The 22,611-nt window shown below is 36.5% G+C and overlaps 1 protein-coding gene across 2 annotated transcripts in view; it reads left to right on the top strand.

The window, feature by feature from the left end:
* Positions 1-22,611, top strand: part of Epc2 (enhancer of polycomb homolog 2) — a 93,013-nt gene that overhangs the window by 5,423 nt on the left and 64,979 nt on the right. The gene's annotated exons all lie outside the window — the stretch shown is intronic.

The raw sequence follows: 22,611 nt of genomic DNA, 5'->3' as shown, positions 1-22,611 counted from the left end.
GTCCTTAGATAAAGGGATAGAGCAATCTAGTCTATATTTTGACTGTCTTGTTGCTTTGATTTTCTTGCACTATCTTATTGCTATTACTCATCACTATTAACTGTTTTAGTCAGCTTTCTTGTGTCTTTTGGGTTTCTGTGTAGAACTGTATGAGTATGAATGTTGTGTATGAAAGGAGAGAATGAGTATACATTTTCCCAACTAGACTAATGGGCATAAGAAAGTTATTATGTTTGTTTAATGTAATACCTAACACAAGCAGGATATCGAGCAGGAACTTAATGTCCCTTTTTACTTTAAATGATGGAAGGTTTATAATATAGGTATTAACTGCACTCACAGCTACCTGGTTAAGTTTGGTTGTATGACTGCATGTATCCTTGCATCTTCATTTTAAGTAGAGTGGAAATGAAGAAAGAATAATGGATAGTAGGGCCAGCAGAGGAGGAATGGCTGATAGGAATAAGTTACTAAGGAAACCAATACAGATGGCAGAAGTTCTCTTACAATTATCAGACTTTGTCTTAAAGTTAGTCTTTGATTATATGTGCCTTGCCTGTACTATATATAAATGGAACAAACCCAGTTTCAAATTTGCCTACCTCACCGTTCACAGACTGGACTTTGTGGATTTAAAATTGTGCAAGTAAATGGTAGTCACTTTCAGTTTTTCCTCAGCAGCATTTCTTTTACTTATCTAAATTTTTAGGTCTCTTTTTCCCTTAAGCGAGTATAGTGTTGAAATCAGATGGCTACATTGTGAGCGTCAGCCTGTTGTTTTTACTTGTCAGTGCATCATCTCCTCACCACTGCCCTCCTGGGCGAAGGGTGTAAAGCTTTTGGTTGACCAAGAATCTCACAAGTGGTAGTTAATAGTACTGTTACTTGGACGAAATAACCTTGGCCTTTGCCTCTCCATGGACAAAGGAAGTAATAACCATCTCAAAAGTACTTTTGGTTAAGATTTATTTATTTTTATTAAATCTATATGAGTGTCTTGCTTGCCTGTATTTAAGTAAACTGGGTACATGCTTTGTGCCCCCAAAGACCAGAAAAGAGTGTCTGATCCTCTGTACCTGGAGTTACAGATGGTAGTGACCTGCCATGTGGGTGCTAGGAACCGAGCCCTAGTCCATCTTAAGGCTAACAGGTGCTCTTAACTACTGAGACATCTCCTCAGCCTCTCAAAGCATAGTTTTGATTTGAATCTGCCATATATGCCATTTGATAACTATTATTGCCGAACAATTTTCAGTGATACAGTGTAAAAGAATGGGAAGAATAAAATATGAAGTATCCCCAAAACATTCTTTCATAGTTTCCCATTTTTTTCTTTATCTTGCCAGTTGAAAATATTTTTATTTTTAAAAGCTTTAGCTTTAATGCACTAGCAAGTTAATATGTACATTTTTCTCTTTTCTGTTTTGTGGCAGAGTAATTAAGAGTCAAATTGACTTAAATTAAAAGTTAAAATTACTGGCAAAAAGAACAAAACTTTTAGCCACTTTTAAAGCAGTAATTGGGTTTTAAAGTAATAGATTATTATATTTGTTTTTCAGAGTTGATTTTTATTTTTTTTTATTTTATTTTTTTTTGTTGATTTTTATTTTAAAGATTGGATAAATGCATAGTCATGAGAGAAAATAGATTTGTGTGATGCCAGCCTCCTCAGGGGTTGGTGTACACAAGAAGAGTGGACGCAGACAGTCTGGTATACCAGTGAGCTTCAGGGTTAACACATTTAGAAAACAAGGTAATTGGTGAGTGTAGCCGTGCCAGTTTTATTCTTGTGGTATTTTAGCTGGAAGATTATTAGCAACTCAAGCTGTAGTGAATGATAACAGGACTATTGCAGGCAAAATGAGAAATGTTTACATCTGCCCCCTGCTACGTAATTTCTGGTAGCATTCCAGTTTGGATAATTAGGAAATGATTCCTCTCTGTTTCCAAATGGAGGCTGTAACACTTGATATGAGGACCTTTATCTAGGGATTGTCAGCTTTTTGGGGTTATGAATTCTCTTGGCAGTCTGATAATACCTTAATCTGCAAAATCAGAGAAAGTCCACAGAGGTGTCGCATGCCTTTAATTTCAGCACTTGGGAGGCAGAGGCAGGTAGATTTTTGAGTTCAAGGCTAGGCTGGTCTACAAAGTGAGTTCCTGCTCTGGGCTACACAGAGAAACCCTGTCTGAGGGGGAAAAAGTAAGAGAAAAGTTATATTGGAAGACAGTCAAAATGATATTAACTTTAAAACAGGGTGCAGAGTTTGATCTGATTGTGTTAAATTTGAAGTAGTGATGGGTATAAACAATATTTTGACAAGTAACATTGTAACATGGCATGAAAAAAATATATGATTTCTGTTGGTATTGCTAGTACTACTTCTCACTATTGACTACATTAGTAAAACCACAGGAAATGTTAGCTTTGCTTGAGGTCAGGGAAGTTAAGAGAGGACTGTTTTCTCAGCCGTTCTGTAGCTCCTTCAGTTATTCTCTGTGAATAGTTTGGGGATCTGTGATTCCTGGGGAAAAAGGGTTATGAGAAGATGTCATAAGAAACATCGCAGCTTGCCTGTTACATAGGAGATACATTCATTGTTATTTACTTTATGATAAAGGACAGTGACTGATTATAGACTGAGAACAGGACTCATCATGTATAGTACTTGGTTGATAGGTCATGTGAGATAGATTAGCTACTTAGCAGGACTTGTAAGGTCTTCCATAATACCTCCAGAGTACTGTAGATGGTTTAGTTCAGTGTTCCTCCAATGTTAACATTTACCAGATTATTTGGAAGGTTTGGAAGAGACTTCTGGGGTTTGTAGTTCCAGTATCTCAATCAGTAGATCTAGTATGGAGCTTAAGAGTTTTCATTTTTAAGATATTTCCAAGTGTATCAGTTACTTTTCTTCCTGTTGTGACAAAATAATTTACAAAAATAATCTATGAAGGGAAGGGTTCATTTTTGATTCATAATTTACGGAGAGATGCAGTCCACTCTGGTAGCAAAGACAGCAGACAGCAGGAGTGAGGTGACTGGTTCCATTGTGACAGTAGCCAGGAAGCACAGAGGAATGCTAGTGTTCAAGTATGCTTCTCCTTTTTTTCATGGGATAGTGCAGCCCACATTCAGGGTGGAAACTTCTCTACTCAAACCTTTCTGAAAGCATGTAGGCAAACTTATAGGCATGTTTTCATAGTGATACTAAATCCAGTCAAGTTGACAATGAAGATTGACTATCAGTTTAAGATCTCGATGCCATCTGTCTAGGGACCCAATTTTGAGATCTTAGATAGTCTGTCCCCTCCCCTCACTCCCCACCCCCATGTTTCTTTTTTTCTTTTCTTTTTTTATTCATGTGCATGTGTCTACATATGCCATATATGTAGAGGTCCCTTAAAAGGCCAGAAGATTTCTTGTATCTCCTGGAGCTGGAATTACAGGCAGTTGTGAGCCGCCCACCATGAGTTCTGGAAACCAAACTCAGGGTCTCAGCAGGAGCAGTATGTGGTAACTATTGAACCATCTTTCCAGCTTCATTCATATATATATACATATGTAAAATATGTGTGTGTGTGTGTATACACACACACGCATACACATACATACACACACACACACACAAACATACTGCAGGATTCCATTCTATGTTTCTTTATTCTCTATAGTTTCTTTATCAGTGTTTTATGATTCTTACTGGAGAGGTGTTTTTCTTTCCTTACATATCCAGTCCTAGACATTTAGTTCTGTGCCCCTTCCTCCCATCCTCTTTGGTAGCTGTTGTAGATGGCTTTGTACCAGTCTGGCCTTGAATTTAGAGATCTACTTACCTCTGACTCCTGGGATTAAAAGTTCATCTGTATTTTAGCTAGAGTAGCCATGTTGCTGGATTAAAATTCCTCTATACTCTTGAATTTTCTTAAATGCCCTGTTCTGTTGAATTGATCATATGGTTTATAATCTTTATTTTGTTTATGATGGCATATCACTTTTGTTAACTTCCACATTGTGTACTATAGGTGTGGAGTTTTCCACTTGTATCCTTTTGAATTTCCAGGTTAAGTTTGTGCATTCTGTAACTACTTCTCTATCTTAACAATATTAAATATGTGAAAAGATGCCAGAAAAGTATGGAAGCAAAACATAGATACCTAAATCTCTGCTTCCTTCAGAAGTCCATGGTTGGGTTTTGAGGCGAATGTACTGCTTGCTGTCTTTGCCTTTTTCTATATAAGTATCCTTTTGTAGTACCCAATTAAAAACTAAGACACCACGCCTGAGAAGGTGCTGTACTGAGAGCATAGCCACCATGTAGGAATTGGGATAGCAGCCCAAGAGGGCCCAACTGGGTCCAGGCCAACAGAGGTGGAATATAGAATTTAGTAAGTAATAACTCAGGAATATTGGAGGGAGATGGATTAGCCACATGGAGGTTAGGAAATGGTCCAACCATTGAGCTGTTTTAGGCATATCAAAATATAAAGGTTGTGCATGTGTCTTTCATTCTGGAACCCAGAGCATTAGGATGGATGGTGAGGAACACAACACCAACGGAATCAACTAAGTATTTAATTGGGTACTACTACAGTATTCTATATATGAATATGAGAGGAGAACAAACACTTTGTTTTGGTTTTTACCTATTTCTGTTAGATTGAAAAATTTGAGAAATGAATCTCTTTGGTTGCGTCTGTGTGGTCTTGTCACTGAAGCCTAGGACATAGATGATGTAGGAATAAGACAGGTCGTAGTTGGATCATTGCTCTAACCTGAGCTTGGAATGAATAGTGGTACTCAAAAACAAAGGAACTAAAATGTTCATGCTCATTATGAACTCATGTTCATTAAACCCTATGGGCTCTGTGGCACTGGTATAGAGTAACCAGGTGGTGGTTCAAAGACGACTCTACTATGAGTTATATTTTAACAGAATATTGACATGCAGTCAGTAAGTTCAGTTTTTAATAAAATATTTCTGTTATGTAATTGAAGTTAAAAGATCTCTCCCTTTGGTTATTAATTACTTTAATCTTTATTATGAAATTTCCATGATTTCTTCTAGTATATGCTATTGTTTGTTTGTACTGTCAAACCCAAGGTTTTGTTTATGCTAGACTTCGTTCTCTACCATTGAGTCACATCCTAAGCCCCTAAGTTATAATAAGCTTCCCTCATCCAAATGGATATCCAGTTGTTTAAAATAAAAACACAGTTATCTTTTCTCCAAAGTTTCTTAGGTATTGGGGCCTTTTGATTATCTTGAGATAGGGTTCTTGTGCTGCCCATGTGTCAGTCTTCTGAAGTTGGGGTTAGAATTATATGCCAGAACTTCTCTCTCATGCCTAACTTCTAACTTTCTCTTTGGCTCTATTGAGCAGAATGTTTACTGCCTTAATTGTTAATTGTTTTATAATTTCATCATTACGTGCTATCAGTTATTTCATCTCTTATAGGATTACTCACTGTTCTCTCACTGCTCTGTTTTCTTAGATTAGATTTCTCTGATTTCCTAGGTGCCATTGCTTTTTTTTTTTATGTGAACTTTATAATTATTTTGCCAAAAACCCAGAAAATAATGTTGGTATGTTTGTTAGGATTCACCATACATTGGTAAATCAACTTACAGAGAATTGATACATTTATGGGTACTCTCATTTGCTGAAGTCTGTTTATCTTTGAGGAATACTTTTCATAATGATTTTTTGTTGTTGCTGTTGAGCTTATTTATAGTAGTTTTATGTGGTTTTTATTGTAAATACCATTTCAATATTCCCTTCTATTATCATTGTGTTTACAAAAGCTATTAATTTTTTTTGGCTTTCAGAAATGTTTATGTTGATATATATGTATAACATATGAGTACCTGCATACGTATGTGCACCCTGTGTGGTCCTGATGCCCTTAGAAACCAGAAAAGGACATTCCCTGGAATGACAGTTACAGACAATTATGAGCCACCTGATATAGGTGTTCTGAACCAGCCCCAGGTTCTCTGTAGGAGTAACAAGTGCTCTTAACCATTGATCCATCTCTTTAGCCCAAGCTATTGGTTTCTATTGTTAATTTCATACTCTACAACATTACTAAATTATGTAATTGTGCTAGGTGCATCGATTCCCTTGGGTTGTTGAGTTAGATCTCTGCCTATTAGGAGAGATAGTTTACTTATGCTTCTCAAACACTAGGCGTCAAGTAGTGTTTTCTCTTAATTCTTTACAAAGGATCTTGGACATCTTCTTGACCAAAGATGGCCATCCCAAAGCTTCTATAATTCATTTTTCTAAGTTACTGAGAGATAAAATATGGTTAGCTAGTTGAGGTTACATATCTAGTCTGGTTCAGTTAACTGTGACTTTGATTAATCAGCTTGGTTGATGGCTATTCAGTCTGTGGGAGAGAACAGGAATTTAAAGAATGGAACAAATATCTGCAAAGATATCCACTACAATTTTATGTTATAATACAAAGTTCATAGCTATAGTTATTAATTACAGTTGGACTGTCCAGATTGTGGTTTCTCTTCTGATACGTGGCAACAGACACCTGGATCATCACTGTCTGCTTTGCTCTACAATACATGTGTTTAGTGGTAACTTAGAACTAAAATTCTAAATGATGCTCAGAGTCAACCATCTACCATTCTCAACCCCTTAAAAGACAGACTTCTTGTATTATGTATACTTGACACACTATGCATACTATGTTATGTAATTGGATAGTGTTGGTGTTTGTGTACACCTGCAAAACTATTTCCACAGTCATGATAATGGACATAAGTGTTCTGCACTCTACTACCTTGAGTTTTACATAAGCAGCAGTCTTCCTGTAATTGGAGATTAATGATAATACTTTCTGGAGTTTTGTATAAATGGAACATAATATACATTTAATCCTCTCTAGCTTATTGTTATTCTGAATTTAATTATTTTTGAGATCTTACTGGATGTGGCCATATAAACCTGTAATACCAATACTCAGGAGACAGAGGCAGGAAGCTCACAAATTGGTAGTTACAGACCTGCCAATGATACATAGTGAGACAACTGTTTTTAAAAAGTCTTCTCACTTTTGAAAGGAAGCTTCATCCTTTTTTATTGCTGAATAGTATTCCTTTTATAACTGTTGTACAGTAGCCATTTACCTGTTAGGTGACATTCGGCTGTTTACATATAAAGTCACTGTGAGAATAATGGCTTTTAGTAACTAAATGCCTGTAGTGAAATGGCTTCAGGTAATGGTAGTTTTATATACAGTGTGGACTTTTATTATAAATAAAACATGCTCTCAAGCTGTTTTCCATAGAGGTTCTACCATAACATTACATTTTTAGATGTTTATATAGTTGAAAACCTTGTTACACAAAAGTTTGAGATTTTGATTTGGTCTTATCTGGGAGAATATTTAAAATGTTAAACACCAGGTCCCATCCTAAGGTTAGAGAATCAAAATGTGAACTTTTACATGTAATTTATTATTATTAATCATTATTTTATCTTTAAAGATTCCTTAGGTTGTTTCAGTGCTCTTTAGGATTTGAGAATCTTTGGGGAACAGAACTTTTCATGTTTGTTTGTTTGATTGGTTTGGGTTTTTTTGTTTGTTTGTTTCTGCTATAGAGCACATGAAGAAGGCTTTTAACACATTTTGGTTTGCAGATAGTTGTAAGATACTTGTTAGTTAAAAAAATATGATATAATATTGATAATGGAGAATATTGTGGTTAAGGTTCTCAACTTGACAGGATCTCAGATCACCAGGGCATTTCTGGGCATTCCAGGAGGTCCTAACCTCCTAATCCTTCGCAAACAGTTCTATCAGGGAGTAGGGGTGAGGGTGGTATTGAGACTTACAAGCCTATAGGAGATTTTCAGACCTTCACACCTGATGAGTTGGCAGGCTGCTAGCTGTACCTTACATTCTTTATCTTTCTTTAAATACAGTCATTGAGTCTTAGTTACGATTCTATTGCTGTAAAGAGACATCATGACCAAGGCAACTTAGAACACTTACAAGTTTAATTGGAGGCTTGTTTACAGTTTCAGAATGTTATTCTATTTCCATCATGGTGGGAAGCATGGTGGCAGGCAGGCATGGTATTGGAGCAGGGACGTAGCTGGGAGCTTACATCTGATCCACAATTTGCAGAGCAAGACTGGGCTTATTGTGGACTTTTGAAACCTCAAAACCGACCACCAGTGACACAACTCCAACAAGGCCATACCTTTCCTAAACAGTCTATCAACTGTGAGCTAAATATTCAAATATTTGAGCCCATGGGAGCCATTCTTACTCAAATTACCACACAAAAATACAGTTCTTGGATATTTATGTGTGGATGTATGTTGGGAGTGGGGGTGGGGGTTGTGGTAGGTATCTGTAAGTGTGCCTGAACCTATGTGGAAGCCAGTGAAAAGTGTCAGGCATCTCCACCTTAACCCCTCAGGATATCTCATTGGTTTTGGAGCTCCCTATATTTTGGTTAGGTTAGTAGGGATGATTCTTCTGTCTCCATCTCTTTACCTGTCCCAGGGTAGTTATAGGCACACATGACCACAACTGGCTTTTGTGTAGGATACTGAGGGTCCAAATTCATGCCTTCATGTTTGTTCAGCACTGGCCCACTGAGCCATCTCCCCAAACCTTGATTCTTGGTTGTTTTAAAATGTAGTTCTTAAAATACTGTATGAGGTTATCGACCCTGGTATAATAGTAATGAAAGATAATTTGAGAAATAAGGATAAATAAAAAAATTAACTGTCAGTAAGTCATTTTTTTTTTAACAGCTAAATGTCAGTAAGTTACTTGCCTGCTGCCTTGAATCTTCTGCTCATTTCTCTGTTGAGTAAATGATTATAGACTAAAGGCCATGGATGGTTTGTGTTACCTTCCTAAGGTAGAGTTGATGTTGAAGATTATATTCTTAACTAACATTAGCAAATACATGATTCAAAACAAGGTTTCAGAAACCCAGCAGTTAAATACAGAAATAAAAGGCCAATATTTGTTACTTTATCAAATGGAGCAAGTTAATGTTAAAGTAACTTACAATGAGTTTTTCAGACATTGATCTGTAAGTCAAATAGTAAAGTTTATGATATTTCCACACAGTTGAGATGGCTTCCAGTTTTCCATTTGTCCTTATAATGTAACACACTGAATTAAAGTCCCTTACTCCACCTTGCCTTCATATACCTCCTAAGTAATTACAGTAAAAAGAGAAGCTGTGGACATGTCAGTTCTAAGTCACTTAAAATACACCTCAGCTGGTTTTTAGGACAGAAAAAAGTCTCTACTTTGTTTTTCAATCTAAAGGAAATTTATTCCAAATGGACACTTAGTTTGTTTGGTAAACATCCTTAAATATACATTAACAGAAAGAACAGGAAGTTTAATATTTCAAGCTAAAACTTGTTTTTCTTCCTTCTTACTTTTTGTTGTTGTTGTTGTTGTTTTTGTTTTTGTTTTTCGAGACAGGGTTTCTCTGTGTAGCCCTGGCTGTCCAGGAACTCACTTTGTAGACCAGGTTGGCCTTGAATTCAGAGATCCACCTGCCTCTGCCTCCTGGGTGCTGGGACTAAAGGTGTGCACCACTACCACCGGCAAAGGTGGCAAAATTAGTGACCTTCAAAGGAAGTGTATGTTTAAAAATACCAGAGAGGTGTATATTCTTCAGATATATCTCATTATTTTAAAGAACAGTTTTGCTTGTTTTGTTTGTTTGTTGTATTTTTAAGACAGGGTTTCTCAGTGCATCCTTGCCTGTCCTGGAACTCGATTTGCCAGCCAGGTTGGCCTCATAGAGCTCCTTCTACCTCTGTCTGCCTTCTGAGTTCTGGGATTAAAGGTGTGTTTCACTACTATCTGGCTTGAAGAATGTTTCTTAATAAACATTAATTTTAATAATTTTATTTCTTTCACTGCATAGCTATTTGTCAAGTAAAATAAGAATATGTTACTAGAAAAGTAAGAGAGCTAGAAAAATACAAAACCAAATATTTTATTAAAGTATTGGTTGCACCAAATTATTGCCAAATTGCTTTAAGTTTTCGGATGTTTACTGTAAAATTTTGAGATTATAGAGGACCACAATCTATGAGTTGTACTGCCTTAAGCAGGTACTTAAACAGATGGTTCTCAGAGTGTAGTATTCAACCCCCAACATCATTATCTTGTGAGAACTTGTTAGGGGTATGAATTGTCTAACTCCATCCCAGATGTGCTGAATTAGAGACTCTGAAGTTCATATTAGAGTGTTGAAATATGACCTGTCAGATCATCCTGTTGCTTATAAATGTTTGAGAGCTGGGATTGAATTTTCTTATTTTCAAAATACTGATTATCCAGGATGTGCTTAGTCTGAACTGGAAATCACTCTTACTAAGTCTGAATTCTCTAAATGACATTTGTAAATAGAAAACTTAAAGATTGGGTTGGTTATGACATTTTAATATGGTACACACCCTGCACAAAAACTTTGGAGATTAAACTATACTAGGTTGGTGCTTTACCACTGGGCTACAGCAGATTCTTCGATAAAAAATAATAAATGTGATTAGAATTCAAGATTATACTGTTGAAACATGTGCTAAGTGAAAAGGAACATTCAAGCTGGCTGTGATGGTCTATGTATATCCTTAATCCCAGCACTTGGGAGACAGAGGCAGGTGCAGGTGCATCTCTATGACTTTGAGGACAGCCTACAATAGTGCTACAATAGTGACAACTTGTCTTCAGACAAACAAACAAATAATAGAAAATAATTAAGAAAGAAAGGTAGATTCTGAGATTTTAGATATTAGAATTAGAATTTGGTTGAAATACAAAGCTGAGAATCCCACTCATCCTGATATTGGAATGAGGACTTTGTAGGCCAGAACTTAATAATTTTAAGACTTCAGAGCTGCATAGCAAGTGATATAAGACAGTTCTAAGAGTGTGGCAGGTTGTCTGATGAGTCTCAAACGAGTGGAGAATGAATGATCTTTTCAGATCCATTCAGATTAGTTTATTTTCTCCTTCCCTCCCTTCTGCTATATTTACTACCATAACCAGCTTAACTCTTAACGTTCTTGAGCTAAACTCCATTTATTTGTGTAATAGTATTTCAGTACACTATTGGATTCTATTTGCTCAATTTTTTGTTTTGAGTGATTACATATGTAGGAGATATTTAGTATAATTTTTTTTTCCCAAAGTTTTTTTTTTCTCATTTTAGTATTAGAGAAATACTGTTCCATAGAATGAATTGGGGACAGTCCCTTCTCTTTATAGTTTTGCAAAATTTGGATAGAGTTGCATTGTTTTCACTTTAGCTATTTATTTGAAGACATCCTCCAGTAAAGCCTTTGTCCATGGGTTTTCTTTTTGTGGGTTTTAATAGTATATTTTGAACATGCCAGTGCTTGCAGGGTTACTCAGGTTATCTGTGTCTTCCTGAGTAAGCTTTAGCAATTTGTTTCTTTCAAGATCTGTCTGTGAACTAACATAGAGATCCACAACTTGACAATGTGCAGAGTGAAAGATTTTGGAGCACTCGGTCCTAAAAGAGATGTTTTCATCAAGCCCCTTCCCTCGGGGCTCTGGGATCTTTGTGAAGAGGAGGTGGAAAGATCTGAGAGCCAGAGGCTATGTATGACATCAAAGAACTCACCCAGACACTGTAGGATGGATGCACAGGGCCTACACAGGCTCCAGACAGACCAGGTCCCAGCTCTGAGAGGGGATGTGGACATGGGCTCCCAGCCCTAACCTATAAACTATCTCCAGTTGACACTCACAAAGGAAAAATTAGTTTTAGTCAATGGAATTTCACTGTGTGTATTAGTCACACTTAAGAGTAGACCCCACATTTAACAGTAGATGGCCAACTCAAGACAAACAATGGTATTTTTGTGGTTTTTGTTTTTCTGAGTTGTTTGTATGTTATTTCTGGTGAGCTTTCCCTCAATTTTAGTTGTGTTTGTCTGCCTATTTTCTAAAGAGAGAGGGGAAATGGAGGTAAAGTTAGGTAGGTGGGAAGACTCTGGAAGGAGTTATCTGTGTTTTCTTTCATGTATTTTTTTGGTTTCTGTTTAACCGATTTCCTCATTTGTCTTGATTATTTCTTTTTCTTTTGCTTACTTTGCATTTAATTTGTTCTTTTCCTACTCTCTTTTCCGACTTGCTTCCAGGACCTTACACATTGCTAGCCCAGTGTTCTCCTACTAAACTTTAGCCCAATGTCTTTTTTTTTCTTCATAAGTGTTGCTTTGTTGATATTTTACATTTTTAATTTAATTATATTGTGTGTGTGTTTGTGTGCATATATAGGCATGAACAAGTATGGAGGTCAAAGGACAACTTGTGCGAGTTGCTTATTTTCTTCTATGTTACAGGTCTTGGGAGTTGAATGCAGCTTGTCAGGATTGGCATGAAATGCTTATACTCTCTAAACAGCTCACTGGTTCTTGTTTTAATTTTTTTTTTAATTCACAATATTTGCCAGTTCTCCTTTCTTTTTCTCTTTGGTCCACAGTTAAAGAGTGTTATTTGGTTACTGAATATTTAATGGGTTCATAATATTATCAATTTTTAATTTAATGCCATTGTGTCTTAGAATTTTTGTGACTTCATTCCTTGTAAGTAACCATTTAAATTTGTATTATGTTTACTAAAATATTCTATATCCTTTTAAAATGAATTTTTGAAATGGGCTCACTGTGTAGCCCATGTTGCCTTGGAGATTTCTTGGACTGGTTTAACTCCTATATGTTAGCTCTCCTTGGCAGACAGATGTCTCATGGCTCTGTATTTTCAACACACTGGAATCTCCACTGCAACTTTCATGGCTTCGAGCAATGATCTTTCAGGGCCTCCTCTCAGCAGCTCCAGAACTCCCACATGTTGCCTGGCTTTAGCTCTCTGAAATCACAGAGGAAGAGTCCATGGTTTCCTCCCTCTTAAGTCTTTTATATTTCTGGAGATGGGATGGACTCTTGTCCTCTTGGGTCATATTAGCAGGCGTTTCAGTATGCTGTTATTTTCTAGGAGCAAAATTCTTAGACACTTTACAAGTTGGAAGCTTGGCTGGGTGGAGTCTTGCCCAGAGGGTGTGTTTTCCCTGTTCCAGTGTCGAATAGGCCTCTTTTTAAAGCCCTGAGTCTCCTTAGTGTTACAGTTTCTCTGCACCTGTCTTCTGTTGTAACATTAAATTAAGTTCCTACTGCACCTTTTCTCTCCAAACTGTACAATTTGTATTTCTTTTTGTTCCACATGTTGTATTTATTGAAAATCTGCATAAGAGCTATTAGTAATAACTGTTCTTGGGAAATTTCCTCTGCCAAAGAAATTATTTTTTAATTTTTGCCTCAGAAAAGTTCTTAGGACAAGGACAGAAGGCTTCCAGATTCTTGGGCAACATACCATATACATGGCTTCTACCCCAGTTATTAATATTTTTCCCCTCTGAAATCTCTCAGCAGGAGTTCTACCACCAGAATTTCCCTCAGCCTTGCTAGCTTCCAGACTCCTACTAGAATAGCTCTCTAAACGTTCCTTACACCATTTGCTAAGTCCATACTTCCAGAGTCTTCCACATTCCTTCAGGAAACAGCATGATCGAGTTCTTCGCAGCAATAGCCCACTCTTCTGGTGTCAGTTCCTGTTTTAGTTACTTTTCTGTTGCTGTGATAAAGCACCATGACCAAGACAACTTATACAAGAACAGGGTTTGGGCCTTAGGATTCCAGAAGTGGAGTTCTCAATGCCTGGGGAGGCATAACAATATGTGGCTGAAACTGGAAGCTGAACGAGTACATCCTCATCTACAAACTGGAAGTGGAGAGTGAGGTGAGGTGGAAGTGGGGTGAGGCTCTGAACTCTCAAAGCTTGCTCCAGTGATATATGTTCTTCAGCATGGCTCTACCTACCACATCCTCCCCTAAACAGCACTGGCAACTGGGGACCAAGTGTACAGATGGTTGAGCCTGGATGCCACATTTCTTGCTCAGATCACCATAAATTTATCTTTATATACTTATTTCATTCATATGTGTGTGTATATGTGTGTATGTGTCTGTCTGTCGGTCTGTCCGTCCATCCGTCCGTCTGTCTGTCTGTCTGTCTGTCATATAGTGGTCTTAGTTACAAATGGTTTTATTGGTGTTGGCTGCTTCTGTAACACCTGTCCTTTGAGACAATTGTAAAGAACTTGAAAAGACTTAGAGGAGGGCACTAGGAACCAATTACAGTGCCTGATATTTGAACACATCTTCTTTCAGGCCTTTCCTCTTTTTCTGTTTCTTTTTAATACTTTATCCATGTGTATTGTCATCTATCAATCTCTTTACATTACTACGTATGAGATAATCTTGAGTATGTGACTTGGTTTCCTGTCTTTCCTACTTAATGTATAGTCACTTTTTAAAAGTCCTTAAATTAAGATGTGTACTCAGGAGGCAGAGGCAGAAGGATCTAGTAAGTTCAGTTTCAGCCTGTCTACATAGCAAGTTCTAGACCAGCTGTGGCTACATGGTAAGACCTTGTCTCAAAGAAAAAGCCCTTACATTTTTTTCAAAAAGTGTTAAATGGCAGTGTAACAGTTTATTAAGTAAATTGCTAAAGTAAACTGGAAACTCTAGTCATTTCCAGCTATAATGATTATATAAATAATAACTGTTAAAAGTTTATTAAGGTAATATTATGCTACCAGAACATACATAACTTGCTTCCATCTTTGTTTTGTTCACTTCGTAGGTTTTTTTCTAGATATTGAAGTTTATAGAGTATACCGAACACAATACAATGTGCTTACTTTCTGAACAGTTCTGTGATTTAATAATGATTATACCACTGTAATCACCACACCTGAGTCATGATTATGTTATATACAAGATATTCCTTATATACAAGATATTACATTATATATTATGTTATATACAAGATATTATATACAAGATATTATTCCTGTTTTTTAATCTGCATGCTGTTATTTACACTAATTGGAAACTCAAGTACAGTGGTGATTAGAAATGAGAGCAGAGGTATTTGCCTTGTACTGGTGTTGGTCACAGTGCAATGTGAGAGGGGAGTTTTCATGGTTGCTTGTCTTTTTATCAAGTAGACAAAGTTCCTATCTGGGAAATTTCATGTATGGATGGGTTATTGAAAGTTTGTAATACTTAAACATTTAAATTTTCTAGTCTTTTTTGCTCCTTTTTAAAAAATTCTATTATTTTGGTTATGTCTTTCGTAAAAAAAAGTAAGCAACATTCATTATGTTATACAGTAAACCATTCTAAATACTTTAATGAGCTGTATGATTTCCACAACAGTTTTAACAGCTTTTGACAGCCTCACAGTTCCTTTGGCTTGTCCTTGTCCTCTGAGCTTCTTGAAAGTTACCAGATACAGAAGGCTTTTGGCCATTATTTCTTCAAATAAGGTCCTTGTTGTGCTTTCTCTTTCCTGCTTCTTCCTTAATTTCCTTTAAAATGTGTATTTTCCCACTCAGTTGTGTCCCATTAGGATTAGATTTTCTGTACCTTCATTCATTTCTGCATTTCCCCCTCTTAATAGTTTCATGTAATCTGTCTCCTTAGTAGTTTCCTGTAATCTGTCTCCTGAGTTCATAGATTGTTCTGGTTGGTTAAACCTCTAATTGAGTCTCTTAAGTCTTCAATTCAGGTGTTTTGTTTTGTTTTGTTTTACTAATGCACCAAGGTTCTTTTGATGTTTGTTCAAGTTTACTTTTCTGTTGCTGTGATGAAATATTCTGACTCGAACCAACTTATTGGGGAAGATGTTTATTTCAGTTTAAGGGTTACATTCAGTCATCTAGGGAAGCCAAGGAAGGAACTCAAGCAGAGACAATGGAGACTGCTTACCAGCTTCTTCTAGCTAGCCTCAGCTGTCTTCCTCATTATACACAGAACCAACTTCCTAGGGTCGAACCTCCCACAGTGGCCTATGGTCTCCACTATCAGCACTCAAGAAAATGTTCCACATGCTCCCCCACCACCACACACTCTCCTCCCCACAGACACTCAGCTATGCTGACTTGAAGGAATGCTTGAAATGGCATCTCTTTCTTGTCAGTTTGCTTGTCTGGGGAACTATAAGCTTTGAGGTGGGTTCTGAAGGCTCTTTGGACCATGATGTCTCACTCTTATTTGGAGGAGCATGGTTTGGGGCATACTCTCCCTCCATTTTGCTCCCCAGTAAGAAGCCTTATTTAATATGTAATTTTGTAGTTCTTAATTTTAAGATTGCCTGGAATCTGGTTTGTTGTTCAATTTTATTTGTATTAGTCTTTAAAGCCAGGGTCTTGCTGTATAGTCCAGGCTGACCTTGAACTTCAGGTCCTTCTGCTTCTGCCTCCTAAGTATTACCATCATTAGCATGCGCCCATATTCCCAGGTCTGGGTCGTTATTTTGAGACAATTTTTGCTGTGTTGTCCAGACTATACTCAAACACTGGATCCTCCTGCTCTACCTCCTGATTTCTGGGATTATTTATAGGTATAGGCCACCACATCCTGGTTTTGGGAATACAGTTTTACATATTTTGTAGAATGTTACGAAAATGAAGGTGTTTAATGGTAGGTTTTTTTTTTTTTTAACTAGAGAGTGATCTGGGTCACTGTTATTATACAGTCAGTCATTGCCCAAAATGTCATTATATGTGATAGAGCTGGATTTAATTAAGATTGGTCTTTTTTTTTCCTTTTTTTTTTTATACCTTCATCCCAGGAATAACAAGAGTATAGGTAGTATAGTATAGGAATAACATCAGTATAGGTAGAGTTGGATGATGCTTTCTGGGTTTTAAATTATTGAATAGATTTACTAAGTTTTGTTCTCTCATTTTCATTTTTGTAGACTCAACTTTTCCCATTGTATATGTATTTTTTTTTAATTATGGCTTTTAAAAAAAATTCCAGCTCTTACTAGTATTTCAAAATTGCTGTTGTCTGATCTTCTGTAGGTCAGATAGGCTTGTTTTTTTTTTTTTTTTTTTTGTCCCCTCTTTATAGGAGTTTGTGTCCTGTGGTCTTCTGCATGAGTATTTTAGTTTCCAGAATTTTGCTTTAGGGCCTGGTACTTGATCATCTGTTTCCTTTTTCTTTGAGGTTTATAAGATGTTTAGTTTTCTACTAGTAACTTTATAATAGCAAAGTATAAGTGGCCTGTCAGTTAGTTGCTTTTAGTTGACGGTGTTGCCTGTGGAGTTTTAAAACTGTGACAGATAACCTTTGACTTAATGTGTAGCTCCTTCCATTCATTCAATGAGTAAATTCTGAAAGCCGACAAGTTAGGCTGTGAGTATTCTAAGAGTCAACAGGACTTACATTTCAGTCCTGATTTCTATTGGATGGCCATAGAACCTCAGTAATACTTTCCCAAAAGGAAAAAATAGATTGTGGTACCTATATGACTAAAAGTCATAAATTACTTAATTTGTTTGCTTTTCATAGCTTATATGTAATTCCATGTTTTACTAGGGGAAAAATCTATAATAATCTCTATAAAAACACAAAATAGGTATAATTATAGTAATAGCCAGTTTTATCTTTAAATTTTACTTATTATATGTTTATGGTATGTGTATATGAGTACATATTACATAGTCTTATTGTGAAAGTCAGAAAATAACTTTGAAATTGGTTCTCACTTTCCACGTTCATGTGGATTCAGAGTGAGGTCATCAGGTTTGGTGCCAAAGCTATGTACCTTATACTGAACCATCTCACCAGCCTTTTTAACTTTTCTGTAGATTGGAACAGGGTTTCATGTAGGTCAGTAGGTAGCTCAGACTTGGATAACCTTGAACTTCTAAGCCCCAGGGATGGAATGGCAGGCCTGTTGGTTAGTGCCTGGGTTAAGAGGTGCCTTGATATGATATGCTGGTGATGTACTCTCTGAGCTACTCCAGCATATATACTTTTTAAAAAATTTTTTTAAATTAGAGTTTATTGAGAAAAGTGTGTGTGTGTGTGTGTGTGTGTGTGTGTGTGTGTGTGTGTGTACAGCTTGCTGGTAGAGGTCAGAGAACAACTTTTGGGAGCAGATATTTCTTTTTCTACCATGTAGGTTCTAGATATCAAATTCAGATCATCAAGCCTGTTATCAGACCCCTTTACCTGCTGAACCATCTCTAAGGCTCCAGGGATGCCCCTTTAAAGGGAAGATCAGGTAGTGCTACGACTTTAATTACTTTGAATGACCAAGTAACCAACTAAAGTATAATACACATATAACAAGAACCTGACATTACCCCTGTTAATCCCTCTGTCCTCAAAAGACAGAATTTCAGTATCTACTTCTAGGAGGTGCCCTTTTGCTGTTTAAAATCTGAGACTGATTATGATCATTACCTGAAGGACAGGCCTCTAGAAACTCTGTTATGCCTGTTCTGATTGTTAAAACAATTTTTTAACAATTTATTTTATGTGTATGAGTGTTTTGCCCAAGTATATGTATGTACACCACATGTAAGTCTGGTGCCCACAAAACTCAAAGAGGGCATTGAATCTTCTGGAACTAGAGTTACACATGGTTGTGTGCACATGTGGGTCCTCTGTAAGAGCTCTTAAGTGCCCTTGACCACTGAGCCATCTCACCAGCTGTCCTGGCCCCCTTATTGAGACACAGCCTCAAAATCTGATGAAGGAAATGATAGCTGAGCATTTATTTTTAGAAACAATTTTGGCCTCTCAAGTTAAAATAGGAGAGTGTCGTAAGTCTTGCTTTTTAATTTCTGGCTACAGCTCTGTCATCTGTCAACTCTGCTAATAGAATAATTTCTGATCTACTTTAAAATTTTTTATTTAGAATTGGAGATTAGTGAATGAGTGATTTCAAGTAGGAGGCATTTTCTTCACCAGATTAAATAAATTTCTTATTTTTTGTTAGGAATTAGCATGAAATCATGTATTAAAGTGTTTTGATAGTTTTAATACTTTAAAACTTGATTATATTAATACTTTAAAGTGTTTTGTACTTGGAGGAAAGTGACATTTATATTAGAAGAATCTGGATTGTAAAACGTGATGCTATTCAACTCAGATTCTTATTACCCAAGTCTGCAGACTGTTAGTATTATAAGAGCATGGTTTCTCATCTCTACTTTAACAAGTGAATGCCCTTGTCCTGTGAGGATAGACTAGTCAAACAACACTGGAACCAGAGTCCTGAAATTTGATTTTCTAAGATATGTGTAATTTATCTAAGAATAGAACTTGTTTGATTCTCAAGATTGTTGTTATTGTAGATGATCTCTAAGAACTAGAAAACACTTTGTAACTGAATGGGAGGCATCGCCTGTTGTGTCATACTTTCTATGGCCAGCCTTAAGTATTAGAAATTAACTTATCCAAGGCCTTGCTTCTTAGTTCCTGAATACTATTTGTGTTGTTTTTATGTGATTCTTACAATTGTTCAGTTGACTAAAATTCTACCACTAATATGTTCTAAGTTTATAGCACAGTACTAGTTATTAATATATGAGAAAATCTAATCAGTGAGCTTGGGTCCTACCCTGTAAAGGAAAGTCAGTTGAAAGTGTGGGAACACAACTAATCCTGTCCTAAGCAGCCTTCCGTTTGTTGATGGGACTTTGTCCATTTTTTTCATGTTGGTTTTGCTGCCTGGATTATTTCTTTTATTGCTTTGTCAAATCGTCAGTCTTCCTAAAAGTCTCAAATTAGATTTACATTCTTTGGGCATCTTTTCCTGTTGTCCAGAAACAGTGGTTTGACTAATTGAGAAAAGATACTTGTCAGGTTCAAACATGATTGCATACTTGAGCATTTCTCTTCTACCAAATAAGCTTCTTAATAGCAGTGACTGTGCTCATTCACTCTAAAATTTCAAGTGACAAGATAATATCAAAGTCTAACAGGTACACTTAAACATGTTGAAAGGATGGATGACTGATAATTTTTAAATTTATCTATTGTAGCATCAGCTGATTTTTGTATTAGCCTAATGCACTTCCTGTATCTTGAAGGCCATTTTTTGCATGTATGTGTGCTATGTGTATAAATACTTGAATATATGTGAAAGGCATCAGTAGAGCTTCAAGTTATATAATATTGAGTTATTGATCAATGCTTTTACGTAGAATGGAATACCAGAAGAATGGAGAGAAGATGAATAGTCTCAACAGTATATTCCAGACCTGGATAAAGAATGAGGGCAATGAATAAGTCTGATAGGGAAATGCAAAGGTTGATAAGCTGAAGCTTTTCATAAAATCGAGGAACAAACTGTTAATAACAGACTGGAGATGTATAATCAGGAGTGGAAAGTAGAAGTTGTTTGTCTTCAGGAGAGGACCAGGATTTTGAAAGATGAAGGTAGACAGGAGGATGCAGAAGAATGGTAGGAGGTGTGATTTTTGGGGAGCATGCTTGGGGAGAGACATGCTGATAGAATGAGGTTTGTTGATGAAGCTTAGAAAATGAGACAGTAGTTGGTGGTAGGTAACCTACCTTCCTTTATTCCAGTATGATGGAGGAACACTGTGAGCATAATAGCCCTAAATAGATACACAAACAAATACCTGCGAGTCTGAGGGACTTATAATAGAAAGGTATATGAATTTGAGAAATGATAAAAAGAACTTAAAAGAGGACTTAGAAGGATGAGGATGATTCATAGGGCCTAGAGTTTGATTTCCTAGGAAGGAAAAAGTGTATGGCTAGATTTCACTTTAAATGTGCTGTTCTAAACATGGGTCCTATAGACCTTGTTATTTAGAAGTAGGATACTGTTTGTTCATTGCTGAGGATACTACAGACAAGATAGCAATTTATATTACTATTTGATAATCTCTAATCTCTTGAAGGCTCTAGATTAATTTTATTATAAGCAGTAAGATCTTCTCAGAACATTTATGGTATTGGAAGTCTTTAGAAATTTTGATTATGAGTGATAATAATGTACACATATGTGACCAAAACATTTATAAGATAACATTCTTTCTCCATTGAGTGTCTTCTGATATTTTTATTTAAAATTGCTGTTCTGATATTAAAACGATTTTAAAATATAATTTAAAATATTTTAAAAATACAGCTAAAAAGCTTTTAGTTAGCAAAGATTTTGCTGTTATTTTTAAAGCATAAAAGTTGGTGGTGTATTTGACATTGTATTAAAAAAAACAAATGAGTCGGAGGAGCTCAGCGATTAAGAACACCTGCTCTTGTAGTGGAACTGGATTCCATGCCCATCACCTACATGGTAGCTCATAGTCATCTGTAACTTTTGAGTGACATGAAGTAACTATTGCTTACAATGATAGACTAAAACATTATTGATAATTGCTGCATCTCACTTACCAAGCTACTAGGAGCACGTGTTATGTCTGATGGTGTAAATTGGATTGTGCTTGGAATGTGACACCAAAAAGGTGCACATCACCTGCAGACTGAAGCCATGTATACATACAGATTGTGAGAACATAACATATTTATTTTGCATGACATTATGATGGTGTTCACAAAGGTCATGGTTGAGAACCACTCAAATATTAAATTAACAAAAAAATCTCATAATGGTTTAAGTAAGTCTGTGGTTTCATATTGAGTCACATTCATAGTTATCAACAACATTGTGGGGCTGTGGTTGTGAGTGTGGCTGTTGCTGGGAGATCCCTACACCAAAGGCGTGAATGAAATTACTATCTAAGTTCTTAGGCTTTATAGAACTTCAAAAATTAAAATTGTATAAATGACATAATTAAGAATTTGGCTTTGCACATATGTAGCCAAGTTCACATATGCTTTATCACTTAGAATTGTGTGACCATGATAAGTTGGTTACTAAGCATATTTACACCTCAGTTTCTTTGTGGGCAGTATATTTTTCATTCTCTAAAATACTAGGACTCTAGTAGATTTAACGTATTAAATACATATTTATTAGCTTTTATTACTGTTTTGTGCAATTTAGAGATGTAAAAATTTACAGAAGGAACAGAACTAGTAGCCCCCTTTGAGCATACTTATGCTTAGCAGGTAGATGGACAAGTGAGACTTTTAATGTATCATATGTAACTAATGGTGTGGAGGAAAAGAAGGTCTCTCAAGAAATGATGGACAAGGAAATACTAGGAAGACTTTTCTGATAGATGAAACTAAAGAAATTCAAAAGTAGGCTATGTGGATACTTTCAAAAGTAGGGTATTTGGATACAACTTCAAAACAGGAAGAAACATTGTGGTTAGAGCAAAAGGTGAGAGGTTGAGATGTTGAGAGATACAGAGCCTTAAACACCATTGAGGAATTTAACCTTTTACTGATCCAAAGGGGATCTTTGTGAGAATGGCATGATCTGGCTTACTGTCTAAAAGATAAAGCTGATGTGGAAGTCAGGAAGTGCATGCTGATAAGAGCCTGATATGGATGTCTCCTCAGAGGTCTTCAAGAGTCTGACATATTCAGAGGCAGATGCTCACAACTAGCCATTGAACTGATCATGGGTTTCTCAATAGAGGAGTTAGAGTGAAGACTGAAGGAGCTGAAAGGATTTGCGGCACCATGAGGAGAGCAACAATACCAACCAACCACAGCTCCCAGGGTCTAAACCACCAGCCTGGGAGCACTTAGGGAGGGATCCAGGGC

Source organism: Grammomys surdaster, unplaced genomic scaffold (genome assembly GCF_004785775.1).
Source record: "Grammomys surdaster isolate TR1022 unplaced genomic scaffold, NIH_TR_1.0 191, whole genome shotgun sequence".
NCBI lineage: Eukaryota > Metazoa > Chordata > Mammalia > Rodentia > Muridae > Grammomys > Grammomys surdaster.
This window is presented reverse-complemented; position numbering and strand designations above follow the sequence as displayed.